Genomic DNA, 12,146 nt, shown 5'->3' with positions numbered 1-12,146 from the left:
GAAGGACTCTCCCAGGATGGGAATAAGGCCAAGACAGAGTGCGGGTGAGCGTAAATGGGAGTTTATCAATCAGAATAGGGCATGCAAAGAACTCTGCAACCTCCGAGAGCGCTCTGTCTGACAATAGCAAAGACAGGCGTATATATTTACAAAAAACGTCATCAAAACCTACATACTATAGGGGGCACAAGTTCATTGGGATTGGGTGGTGACGACTAACTATAGGTGCTGCTGCGGCATGGTTGGTCTTGGCTGAAGGACGTCACTGGTCACCCTCGTGGGTTGGGCTGGGCCTGGCAGGTCGGCTTGAGTTCATCCGGGCGGTGTTGGTGTGCCAATGCGGTCTGGGGCAGAGATGAATGCCTTTCCTGACTTGCTTGCCCTCGGCCATGCACACCGCAGTCATTCAGTCATTTACAGTGTTATTCTCTCTAGTAAATCTTCCAATAGGTTATTTTATAGGTTAATGCAACACAGGAGGAATGCACCTTGTGAGGGGTCTGGAGGTAATATATCGAGGCCTGGTTACCCGTGTCCTGTTGACCGGGGCCATAGGTCGAGGGGCTAAGCTTCGGGGCCTGGGACGGGCGGTATAGGTCTTTCTGTCTTGTTAGAAGTTGTTATGGATGTTCCGCTGCGTGTTGTCAAAGTGTTGGGTGTCCTGATTGCACAGGGCCATAAGTCTAAGATGGTCCGGTGGGTTGTGGGGTTTACGAGGGGGCGCTTGAGTTTAGACAAAGGTTTACTGCTGTGGTGTAAATAATGCAGGTGGCTGGCCGCGGCCTTGGGTGCTGCAGTGGGGGCTACAAATCTTTGAAGTGGCTCCAGTCTAGTCGGGGGAGGTGGGGTAGCGCAGAGCGGGCCTCTGTTCTCATGTCTTGGCAGCCTTCGCAGGGTGGGAGGGGGAATGGCCTTGTACGCATTCACAAAGGTATCTCCCTCGTGTGTTGCCGAATGTAGGTAAAGACATCACAAACATTTGAACACTTTCTATAATACTTATTCAAAATCACTTTAAAACATGCATTTAACTTCGCTGGATGTGTCTCGATTATACCCAGTCCGAGCACCATATTTGTATATTATGTTCTAGCAGTTACAGTATTTTAGTTACATGCATATACATTCGCAGTAAATGAGGTAGTAGTTGGGTCGGTGGAGTACATAGAAAACGACCCGCCACTGTACGTGACGGTGGTGGCACATAAGGGGCTTAGACATACACACATGATAAGTGCATTCTCGCGCATCCTTTACATGAGTTCATAGTATAGTTGCATTCGCTTTCTCGTGTACTCAAGCAGCATTAGCTTAGTTATGGCGCAAAACCATGGGAGGTAGGTTGCCCAGTGATCCACGCAACAAACAGATCCCTGGAGTGTTCCTTTATTATTAACATCCACCTGTAATGGTGTGGGCTCGTCATTGCTTATATCATGGGAGCATGCTCTCTCATTTTAATACATTCTACAGGCGTTTGTACTATACGAGATTTTGTGGAAGAAAGCATACTTTGCAAGTAGTCTTTACATTAATATATACATATGTATAAAGACTGTCTGCCATCAAGTGACCATTTTACCGTTCTTCTCATTGTTCAGGCCTGCTGGCCGGGTCATGCTGATAGTGATAATGCACTGCGGGAGGTGAACTGTTACAATGTCAGCGTATTTCGCTAGCTCATGTCCGTCTTGTTCGTGGGAACGTGCTCGCAGCGGATCTGCCAGGGTGCTGCGGCAACAGGGATGTGACTCTCCAAGGGTGGGGGCCGCGCTACAGTGCGCTGAGCTCACACCATCTTTACCGGGCAAAAATGGTTTCTGGGCCTAGCTAAATTTGTGTGGCAATCAATACGTGTGGGCACTCGATACGTGTGGGCAATGTCTCCAGCGGGTGAGCCCTCCACCACCTGGGCCCGGGTGGCACGAGGGAACGCCCAATGAGCCATAGCCCTCACCTGGGGAGGAAACGCAGGCAAGAGGGGTCTCCTGGACCAGTCCTCCCCTACATTTTCCCCCCTTTCGTTACTTAAGTAACGAATTCTTTAAATCCTCTATCCTCCTACATTCTGCTTCGTCCATCACTGCCTCATCCCATGCAGGAGTTCCTTTGATAGGCATCCATGCTCTGCACACCCCCCTTAAGCTCTCACCTCTCCTGGCGTACTCATCTGGAGTACACGTGAGATATATACACCCACCATCTCCCTCCAAATCTACCCAAACTTCCTCGTACCATTCTAGTATGCGGGGCTCTTTGATGGTGGTGTGCCACAGCTTATCTACAATATCCTTGTCGTGGTACATGGGCACCAGTTGGTACCTGGGTGTGTTGTCTACCCCTGTTTGTACTTGTGCTTCTTGCATCGTTTTTATTGTACCGTGTGAGTTGCCCATTGTCACCATCATCATTGCACCATTTGGTACTGCGTTAGCACAGACTCGAAGACCCACCTGGCACAGGCAGAAAATCAAAAGGAGGAACACCACAGCTGGCATCAAAAATTTCACAGTTGTTCCAAGCCATGAGGGGACCCAGGAAAAGATGTTATCGAACCATGTACTATCTTCTGCTCCGCCTTCCATCTTCATTTTTTCTCCTAGGTTGTGGACTGCTTCGATCACATGGGACAGGGAGCCGTTCTCTGCGTCTTCAGAAGGTACGAAAGTGCAGCAGGCACTTCCTATTTTTCGGCAAACACCGCCGTCCATCGCCGTCAACAGGTCCAGGACATACCTGTTTTGCATGGTCATCAGTCGCAAGGCTCTTAGTTCGACCTTTATTATGTTAAAACCTTCTTCAGTGTCATTTGCCAGCTGAATTAGTTCCCAACGGGTTATCTGGAGCCATTTTGCGTTAGCCCTTGCTTGGACACTTGATACGAGCGAGGCAAAAAATGTTTCTGCTGAGCTGAATAATCGATATTTGTCTGGGATCTGAGCCAATAATTCTGATGATGCCTTTGATATATAATTTGATGCTCGTCTGTTACGGGTCAGCACCTCTCCCTTGCTTCCGGAAGACAGGACATACATTTGTGACTCTGAAGTTGGTTGAGCCACACTTTGCTGCATGCGTTCCTGTGTCCTTTTGCTCCCATCGATGTGGCTTTCGGGTATCACCATTAGGGCTGAGTGCAGAGTGGCCATTGAGCAGCTGCCACTCCATGACGGGGGGAGGTGTAGGTATGCCTGGTTGCCGCATACCCAGTACGTGTCCATAAGGGCCGCAGTCCCTTTTCTTAGATCTGGGATGGTGAGGGTCTTGTTACAGCTCTTGTTTGTTCCCATGGGGGTTCTCCCTTCTCCTTTAAAACACAGTTCATAGTCTTTTTCACTCTGCAGCTTGAAAGGCTTTTCGATGGGCGTAACCCAAGTTAACTTTGAAATGTGTTCCCTCCATACGGGTGTGCACGTTTCTTCTATCCATTGCAATTTCTCCGGTGCCACACCTCTCAGTGCTTCAGCTTTACACATTACTTCTTCGTTCTTCCACTTGTTATCAGAAAAAAGTGTCCCTTCGATTGCAAAAAATGGTTCTTTCAGACATACAACCCCTGACGGTTTTGGGTAGCACGTTTTCTCGTTCTGCAGCATTTGAAAAGTCACTTCATGTGCCTGGAAGGTGTTCTTAATTCTGCATAACGTGAGATGAAGGAGAGACATTGGGCATCTATAATTGGCAACTCTTTGGGTAACAGTACTTTGGGTGTACCTGATGCGTGAGGGATGAGGGAGCAAACATAACAGCTCTCGTTTGTTGTTTGTTTAGCTGTGGCACTCATATCTGCATACCACTTATTTGTTTGGTGAGGGTGTCGTGGGTCTTCCATCTTATCTAGACCTAGCACATAGTACTCATCATACTTCCTCCTCCCTGCTTCCCTCTTCCGTCTGTTGTTCTTATTCCTCATATACTTCCCAACTCCCTGGGCAAGGGACAAACTAGACCCCCCTTTCTCATTCCCGCCCCCCTTGGCCCATGCATCATATAATATTTCGTGTATGGCTAGCAGCTTTTCCTCTTCCTTCCTGACGTTATCTGGCAGGAAGTTGTTTAGTATGGGGGCAGGCTGGCTGGTGGGGGTGTTATACAACCACGATATGGCAGACGGGTTTCGGTCATTTAAACTGTGGGCATTGTAATTAGATACCTCTGGTGGAGACACTGTGTTGTTCTGCATTCCACCTTGTGGTTTTTTTCTTTGTATGATGACAGCACTGGATGGTGTGGTATGATACCCCCATACAAGTTTAGTTCCGTCCCATCTCAAAAAAATCACCTTCCCTTGTATTGGCCCTTGTAGTTGTATTGGGCCCAGTAGTGCTGTTAATCCCTCCCCCCTCGTTCATCTCGATAGAGATGAACGCTACAAACCAATATGTAACCAGACCAAACATTAGCATAAAAAACAATGTGATGCATACAGATAATCCACACTCATACGAATATCTGCATCTCTCATGTACTAATTCTCTCATTCTACTAATTCTATCCGTTGCAGGCTGCCCGTTAGATGCCATGGAAGCTCCTGTTTTGAGATATAAAAGTGCATTAAGTGCATGCATGTAAACATTTTGCTAGCACCATCAGTGCCAATATATATTTGACGGGGAATGGAAGCGGGTGGGGATACGGGGATGGGTATCCACAGACAAGGGTTTATACAGGCCATAATTTGGTCATTTCATTAAGTATATACCAACCAACAAGATAAAAAGAGAAAACACATTTTTTTTTTAAGTATCCTTATCAGTTATTCTCTTATTCAAGTCCAGTACCAACACACACACACACAAATTCATATTCAGACATTCTGCTCAGTTGCATCGTTTGCTGTTGTCTGTGCCTCCTCATCTACCTCCTCTTGTACGTTGCTATATGCCTTCCGTACGTCGGTCAAGTGCACCCAGTACCTCAAGCCCTTTGACCTTTACTGCCGTGGGCGTGCAAAATATTACTTCGTATGGGCCATGGAATCGTGGTGCATTCCACCGACGCACAAAGCTTCTGACATAAATCCAGTCGCCTGGCATTAGCTGTAGCTGTTGCCCTGGCTCCGTGACAGCGCCTGTTACATTTCCCTCTTCTCTAGTGAAGGGTGGGGAGAGTTGCTTTGATATCACGCGCGCTGCCCTTGTCAATTTCCTTAAATAATCTGTGAACTCATCTCCCAATATCGCGGCGCTTCTGTGAGCGTCTGAGTGTTCGCGCAGTGGCGAGTGTGCTGTGTTCATCCGTCTCCCAGTCACGATCTCGTGCGGGGACAAATGGTGGTCTTTGCTTGGCTGATTTCGTAATTCAAATAGCGCAAGGGGTAGGCAGTAAATCCAATTCTTCTTTAATGAGAAGCATAGTTTTGATAACCTGCCCTTCAACAGTCCGTTCATCTTTTCCACTACGCCATTACTTTGAGGATGATAAATTGAACATAATTTATGTTTTATTCCCAATAATGTAGTGACTTCCTTAAAAAGCTCATTCACAAAATGAGTGCCGTTGTCTGAGCGAATCACGTCACAAATTCCCCAGCGCGGGAACACTTCCCTTACTAGGAACTTGGCGGCACTCTTGGCATCAGGTCGTGCGCAAGGTCCTGCTTCCACCCACCTTGAAAATGGGCACACAACCACGATCATGTACCGTGCGCCATTACACCTTTCCCCCATGTCTGCGTAATCTATATGCAGTTCCTTGAATGGGCCAATGGGTTTAGGAATTGTTCCCCGGAGAGTGCGTAATGTCATTCCTGAATTGTATATTTGGCATGTTGTACATTCCATTGCCAATCGAGACACATGCTCCTGGAGACAAGGCACGAACCATTCTTCCTGTATTTCTGCTGCGATGTGCTGTTTGGTGTTATGTGCAGGGAAGTGTAGCTGTTGAAATGCAATCTCTAATAGCTGTATTGGCATTACCACTTTCCCCGAGTTATTTTGCCGCCACAGCAGGTCTGTTCCTGACTTGCTGCACCCTCGCTTTGTCCACATTAATTTTTCCTCTGCACTGGCTCCTTCCTGCAATTCTATTATTTGTGGTATGGGCATCATATTATATCCCTCTGGGGGCTCTTCGTTCGTCTTGTGCTTAAGCATGTATTCACCTGTGTCATTTTTCTGAAAATAGGAAGCCTCCTTGGCGGCAGCGTCCGCTGCCGCGTTCCCTAAAGACACAACATCTGTGTTGGATGTATGTGCTTGGCACTTTACTATTGCTACTGCTGTAGGGTTTTGCAGGGCCTCAATTAACTCTTTCAACAATTCTGCATGCTGTACTGGTGTTCCGTCTGCCCGCCTAAATCCCCTACGCCCCCATCTTGCTAGGCCTCCATGTACTGTAGTTGTCATGTAAGCTGAGTCTGTGTATATTGTCACTGCACAACCCTTTGCTGCATGTAGTGCTTCTATGAGCGCAATCAGTTCTGCTGCCTGTGCGGAGTAATGTGATGGGAGGCGATATTGTACCAGTGTTTCATACTCACCGTCTTCTAACCTCACTACTGCCATGCCAACGTGTTTTTCTCCCGTGTCCACGTCAATTGATGCGGACCCATCCACAAAATACACTTCCCCCTCGCTTAGAGCGTTCTCACACACCACTGTGTCCTCCCCTCTCTCTCCTGTGTAGGTTGCGCAATCGTGGTTCTGCATGTCTTCCAGTGTGCACGCTTCTGTAATGAATGTGGCGGGGTTCACTGTCTTGCATCTCACTATATGGATGTTGGCACTGGACAATATAATCTCGTAGGCGGTCGCCCGCTGTGTGGTCAGTGTGCTTTTTGATCTCTCGAGTATTGCAAATAATGAATGTGCCACAAACAATGTCACAGGGCAACCCATTACTATTGTGGCACTTTTTTCAATCGCGAACGCGGCTGCAGCGAGTGATTGCTCGCACGCGAAATGGCCCTGCATCACGGCATCTAAAGTACCACTATAGTAAGCCAGTGGCTTGTGTCCTAAGGACGTTTTTTGAGTCGGCACTGCTGTCATGAGAGTTTCTTTGCAGTGTGAGAATAGGTAAAATTCGCGTCCATAATCAGGGTTTGCGAGTACTGGGGCGCTTGAAATCAAATCTTTTAATGTTTGGAAAGAGGAGCTCATCTCTTCCGTCCATTCCATCTTCCTGTTCTCTTGTTGGGCCACCTTTAATGCTTGTAATAGGGGCCTGGTGTATGCCGCATAATCTAATATCCATGCTCGGCAGTAATTGCACATTCCCAGGAATTTTTGCATGTCCTTTACTGTTGTGGGTTCTCCTACTGATCTTATGGCTTCTACTCTGTCTGGTATTATTCTTTTCCCATCTCTTGAAATCAGCTGTCCTAGGTACAGGACCTCTGTCAGACAGTACTGTAGCTTTCCCTTGTCCACTTTGTACCCCTTGTTGGCCAGCAAAGTCAGTAATGTTATGGAATCTGTTCTGCATTTCTCTTCGTTTTGTGCGCATACTAGTAGATCGTCTACGTACTGAATAATGGTGCTCTCAACTGATAAGTTTCCTAGGTCTTCATGTAATACGCGGTTGAAGATGCTCGGGCTCTCGCAGTATCCCTGTGGTAATCTGCAATGTTCGTATCTTTTACCCCCCAGTGTGAAGGCGGTGAGGTATCTACTCTCTTCAGCCAGGGGTATAGAGAAAAATGCGTTCTTCAAGTCTACTACTGTAAAATGTGATGCCTCTTTCGGGATGCTGCATAGAATTGATGCAGGGTTCGGGACTAGAGGGAACTCCTTCTGAATTACATCATTGAGGGGGCGTAAGTCCTGTATCATCCTCCAAGACCCCCCTTTTGCTTTTTTGATTGGATAAATACAGGTGTTACATGGGGAGCTTGAAGGCACTATTATCCCTTGTGCTAGTAGGGCATTTATTGTTTCTTTTATCCCTTCTTCAGCTTCGCGAGACAAAGGATACTGTTTAACTCGCGGTAAAATTGATCCTTGCTTTAGTTTTATTACCACAGGTTGTACTCCATGCAACAGTCCCACATCATGGGGGCCTGTTGTCCATAAATTGTTTGGTACGAGCCTCATGTCGTCATCAAAAAATGACGGTGGTGCTCCTACCACTGTCATCAATTGGACGGGGGTCTCCCTTGCTTGTATTAAAATATCACAGGGCATCGCTATTTCCATTACTATCTCACCATCCCCGTCCGTATCTGAAAAGAGATCCTCATCTGTTACCTCTCGTAGGGCGATGTTGGCGTTTGTGCACAGCACTGTGCGCCACTCACACCCTTCCTCGTCCACTCCAATCACAGCGATCCTTTTTGCTGACACTTGTACAGCGTGCAAGTCTAATGATACCACTGATCCCGGTGCTGTGTTGGGACACACTATGGGGCGGAAGAGGAACTCCGCCGGAATCCTCCAGTCCATGCCTCCTAGCTCGGGAATTATGAGGGCCAGAGTCTTTAGCCCTTTGAAAAACATTTCCTCGTTTTGTGGCAGCCCTCGTATTTCCTGTGTGGTTGTGTAGGCTTGCACTACCAACATCGCACGCAAGGGGCATATCCCAGGTGTAGAACACACTATTCCTCTCTCGGTAAATGATATGGTCATGTTGAGTTTGCTCAGAAGATCCCTCCCTAGCAAGTTTATTGGGGAATGTTCGTAATACAATAAGGGTGCCTTCACAGTCTTACCCCCTACCGTTACATCCAAAGCTTCTGTGTAAGGAACTTCAATTACAGCCCCAGAGAACCCCTGCGTCTCTAACTTCCTGTTAGATAACGGGAATCGGCCCTCTCTGACACATGATTTTTCCGCTCCCGAATCAACCATGAATATAAACTGCTTGTCTCCTATCTGCGCCCCTACCAATGGTTCCTCTGCTGCATTGTAGGTGGTGGATAGAACTGGACACGCAAGTGTTCTCTGTGGGCTGTCCTATGCGGGGTATCTCATCGCCCCTCCCTCATTAAAAACACTCCCTGAAACCACTGACATGCCACTGTAGGGTGCTGGTGCGGGGGCCCCGTTTGCTGTTGTCGCGAAAGGGTTACCTGGTGTGTATTGCATACTGTCATTGTTTTATGGGTGGTTCTGTGTCCTATACTGGGGTCCCTGTTGCTGGCCCGTGGTACCCTGGCCGGGGTTTCTTAGTTGCTGCTGTCCCATTGGAAGACCATATGGGCTCCCTGGGTGTGGATGACCATAATTCTCCTCTTCTTGGAACCCATTGTTTTGTCTACTTCTACACTCCCTGGAGTAATGCCCCCATCGTCCACAGTTCCAGCAACTCCCCTGGGGGCCCCTGGGACCCTGCCATCCATTTCCTCCCATTCCCCCGTACCTTTGTCCGCCTCCTCTCCGGCCCCTGTACCCACCTCGTCCCCCTCGAGGGGTCCACTCTTGCCACTGCGGACCTCCACCTTGCTCCTGCTCAGTCCACTGCCGCTGTGCTGTTCCCGCCCAATTAGTTGCCACCCTTCCTTGGAGTGCTATCAGCCCCTCCTCCTCATCATCTCCCTCCCTACTGTGTGGGAGCGCGGCTACTGCTGCTGCAACTTTCACTAACTTTGTCTGTACTAACTTCGCCTCATCTGCCAATCTTTTCTGCGCCACCTCCTTCTCCCTCTCCTTAATTCGTTTACAATGGTGTACTATTATGCTCTGAATTTCTGGCCATCCCTTTGCTTCAATACCTGCTATCTTGTCAAGCGCCTTCTGCACTTCCTTTGGGAGCCCTCTCTTTATAATAAAATAAAATAAAGATGTCGATTGATACCAGGGCGTGCCAGTTTCTGCTCTCCACATCTCTTGGACCCGAAAAATGTAATCCATAGCTTCCTCCCCGTCATTCATTGTACACTGCATCACTGACTGTAAGTCCGGTGTGTCTGGGAATGTTTCGCGTAAGGCATCCCACACCCTGGCACGCACTGTGTTAAAGGATGCCCCATCATGGCGGTCACAGTCTAACGTTACTCCCGGGAAACCGGCTTTTACCCATACTCTTTCAGCCTGATCGCCCACTGCTGACACGAGCAGACTTTTCACATCTCCTATAGCTAGGGGTACCCCAGCAGTATGTTTCTCAAAGGCATATATCCACTTACTTGCCCCTCCTGATAACGGGGGCAATAGCTTTAATAAATTGGCTTTATCCATCTGCGCCCATGGGATATAGTTAGGCCTCCCTCCTCCCCTGTGTATCAACGGGAGCTGTAGCTTCCCTTTCGTCGTCCCATCCGGGCCCGTTTTGGCTGCTGATGTTCCCAGTGGTGCCATTTTCCCCACTCTGTTCCTTAATCGCCCCGTCCATTCATCGTCCAGTGTTCTCATTGAACACGTACCTTCCTCCCCCTCGCTTCCCCCTCCCATCGCCATACTCAACCTGTCGCTTTCTTCTAACTCGTCCCTTATATCACACAGCAATTCCTCTCTAATTCCCCCAAGCCTTTCTTCATTTACAACATCTCCCTCTCGGGACCCTACTTCTATTATTCGCGTTGGTTCTTCCTCAATTCTGAACAGGATCTCGCCCTTTTTCCACCCCTCTTCGGGCTTTCTATGTTCACCTGGTGTTCTGGACGTACGCCCTGATCTAGTTGCATCTAGTGCTGTTCGTTCGCATATGTCTTTTATCCTTGAGAGCTCATCTTTTGCTATCGACAGTCTTGACTCTAAATCATCTGTGAGCTTCTCTATATCTACCCTTTGTGTGCCTGCCTGGGCTCGCTCCCTCGTGCTTTCATATGGCGGAGGTGCCGTGGGCCGGTGGGGTGTAGTATCTTTTGGGGGAGGTATGTAAGTGGGGTCACTGTACCCCTCTGCGGGCACAGGCTTCTTTAATATCGGGTACAGACTTATTACCTCTACTGGTGGCGCTACACTTGACACTTCTTTGACATCTCTCTGTATTAGTAGTGGATTGTCTGTGGTGGACGGGAGATCAGGATTTAATGCTGGTGTTTTAGGCGGTGGTACTTCTTCAAATAACCTCCAAAGATCTAATATTTCCCTCCTATTCTGCAGCTGCTTTCCTTTGTATTTTAGAAAAATGCATGTGGCCACCGTATCCAGAACACTTTTATCAAATGACCCTCCCTCGGGCCAAATCTGAGGTAACCCCTCCCCCTTTAGCTCGGTCACCCATTGGTCGTGATATTTTTTAATCCGCTCCACGTATCCCGGGAGATTCTTACAAATATGTGATAAGGGTGTTTCAGCCCCCATCTCTGTGCCCTCCTAGTGCTGGTGTGTCTCCGTGTGTTTGCGACTACAATGTAAATGCAGTATCAATCAATGTTATTCTTTATATTTTACTTCACATTCAATGTTGGCTCCCTTTGGGCTCTCCTCCTCCCTGACTGCACAATACAAAACTGGCCGTACACAATGTCTATTCTGTTCTCTTTGTGGGGCACATACAAGAGCAACCCATCCTTTATTTTGACAATGTCGGCCTGGAAATCAAAAAGGTACTCACTCACTTCACTATGGTGACGTTGTCTTAGAAGGAAAAAAAAACTTTTATCCGACCACACTTACCATGACCATTTAATTATTACACATTTATAACCACTTCACACATTCACATCATCAAAATCTCTTCTAGCACATACGAGGTGCACACACCTCTTGGCACCACTCAATTCACCATTCAAGCTGCCCTCCCTTTCCTCCCTGGCCGGCTGTCCCTGTTCATCTTATTTGAATATCTGGATGCGCATATATATATAGATATTAACCTGCTTTCCCCCCTTTCTAGTAGGACTCTTCTTCTCTTACTGTCTCCCTAAGTTTGTGCTAATCACAGTTCTTTATTCTCCCCCTACCCTTAAGGAAAAAAAGGAAAAAAGTAATAGCGGTCACTAATGTACTCTGTGTCCCCTTTTGCTGAACACTTTTATTTCATATTCCACTTCTTCATATATTCCCAGTACTAGTCAAGATAGCACTATGCGGCGCCGCCTTCCACCCCCTTTCGGAGCTAGGTTCCCGTCACTCTTATCTCTTATTCACCTCGTAATCCTAATGGCCATATGCAAAGAAAAAGCAAGAAAAGTTCAAGATGATCCTTAGTAGATCTGCGTACCCCCCTCTTCGTTACCTGTCCTACACTTCTCTCCCCGCTCCCCTTACAATCGCTCGCACTCAGTACTCACGTGCCCGTCTTGAACCGATAGTCTC

General features: G+C 47.8%; 1 protein-coding gene across 4 annotated transcripts in view; it reads left to right on the top strand.

Moving 5' to 3' along the window:
- The window catches only part of TMEM161B (transmembrane protein 161B), a 919,424-nt gene that overhangs the window by 162,988 nt on the left and 744,290 nt on the right, over positions 1-12,146 (top strand). The window lies entirely within an intron of this gene.

This window comes from Ambystoma mexicanum, chromosome 6p (assembly GCF_040938575.1).
Source record: "Ambystoma mexicanum isolate Mex_15411 chromosome 6p, UKY_AmexF1_1, whole genome shotgun sequence".
NCBI lineage: Eukaryota > Metazoa > Chordata > Amphibia > Caudata > Ambystomatidae > Ambystoma > Ambystoma mexicanum.
This window is presented reverse-complemented; position numbering and strand designations above follow the sequence as displayed.